Below are 1,592 nucleotides of genomic sequence, written 5' to 3'. Positions count from 1 at the left end.
TTACTAAATGATTTAAGAGAGAGGGATTATTAATTAATCGAAAAATCCAAGCTGCTAGATTGAGTTTTCAGCTGAGTCACAGTAGATTAAGGAATGCAAATATGATTTTGTAACTAGCTGTAAGATTTCATGAATTGTGTTTTTCACTAGTCATTGCCGATGTACTTAGACGCTGTTTTAAGTTTCAGGCTAGTACATGCGTGTGATGATGGACAGTGTTGAGTTATCCACTGTGATAGTGTTAATGGACTCCTTGAGATTGCTCGGGAGTGAGTTTTTCGGAAAGAATTCAGTGAAACGGACGTTCTGGAGATGCCGTTACACAGGGCGAGTGAGATCAAGCGTGCCGCACAGGCGGGCGCAACAATACGGGCGAGGCGGAGCCGCTGTCGGCTCTTGTGCCGCTGTCGGCATTCTTTGTACTTGCGGGTACGGAAGGCGGAGTTGTTTTTCTTCCCGGACAGCTGATCTGAAAGAATTCTGCTGTCAATATTTATGTTTTTTCGATCTGCTGTATATTATTTTCTTGTTTAGCGTTAAGTGGACTCTCATGACGAGAATATTAATTATGAAAAGGTTATATAAAATGTGTATTCTATGTAATTTATTTATAATTTGCGTATTTTGATATACCCGTTTTTTATGACCATGTACTCTGATTAATTTTGTAAATAGTATTCCATTTCTTGATACTATTAGGAATTTTGACGATTTTAAAATAGCTAAACCATTTTCTATGAATTTTAATATGTTTTCTTTTGTGTAAGATGACAGAGTGGAATAAGATTAGGAGTGCCTCCACTCAATTATTATGGTCTAAAAATTGGTTTATGGTTAATCAGCCTGATGCTAAAATTTCTTGATGTTTTGAGTATATGCATTTCCGCTGTTTTTTTTTTTTTTTTTTGGGACATTTTCTGAGTCTGTTTAGGTTACACGGACATCCTCAGACATTGTGGGGCACGTGTAACGCCGGAAATGCATATCCTCGTATTTACATCTATTGTACTATAATTTTTTTCCTTATTTTGTTACCTGAATATATGACGTTTCTGTGTCTTTGTATATTGTAATTGTTTTACTATTTGTATATATATGCATTTATGTCGATGTATATTTGGTTTGTTGTGTAAAGATTATTTGTATTTTTACGCTGGGTCTGGCCTAGGGAAACTATGCTATCGAACCATTACATCGATAGGTCGTGTGGAGAACCAAAGTGTTTAGGATCTTTGGTAGTGTTAACTCTGCCGCGTGGAGCGCGGGCAGAGCAGAGAGGGTCTGGCTTGGGTGGTGCAGTGGAGCAGGTGTGTAGTGTGAAGCTCCCCCTAGTTGCCTCGTTTTCGGGGTTTGGCAGCATTAATTGCGCTCGACTTCCGGTGATAGTTTCTGACATGGTGTCGCGGACGGGAAGCATTAGCTGGCGCACATCAAGAACCCGTTTCATCTGGTGACCGTGTCGAGAAGAAGGCGCGCCAACATCCAGCTTCTGCAACAGCGACGGCCGACAATGAGTGACTGTCGCCACCTACTCGATCGACGGCTTCAAACCTTCAATCAGCCAACAAGGAAGACTGGAAGCGCGTAAAGTT

This window comes from Schistocerca serialis, chromosome 9, assembly GCF_023864345.2.
Source record: "Schistocerca serialis cubense isolate TAMUIC-IGC-003099 chromosome 9, iqSchSeri2.2, whole genome shotgun sequence".
NCBI classification, from domain to species: Eukaryota; Metazoa; Arthropoda; class Insecta; order Orthoptera; family Acrididae; genus Schistocerca; species Schistocerca serialis.
This window is presented reverse-complemented; position numbering follows the sequence as displayed.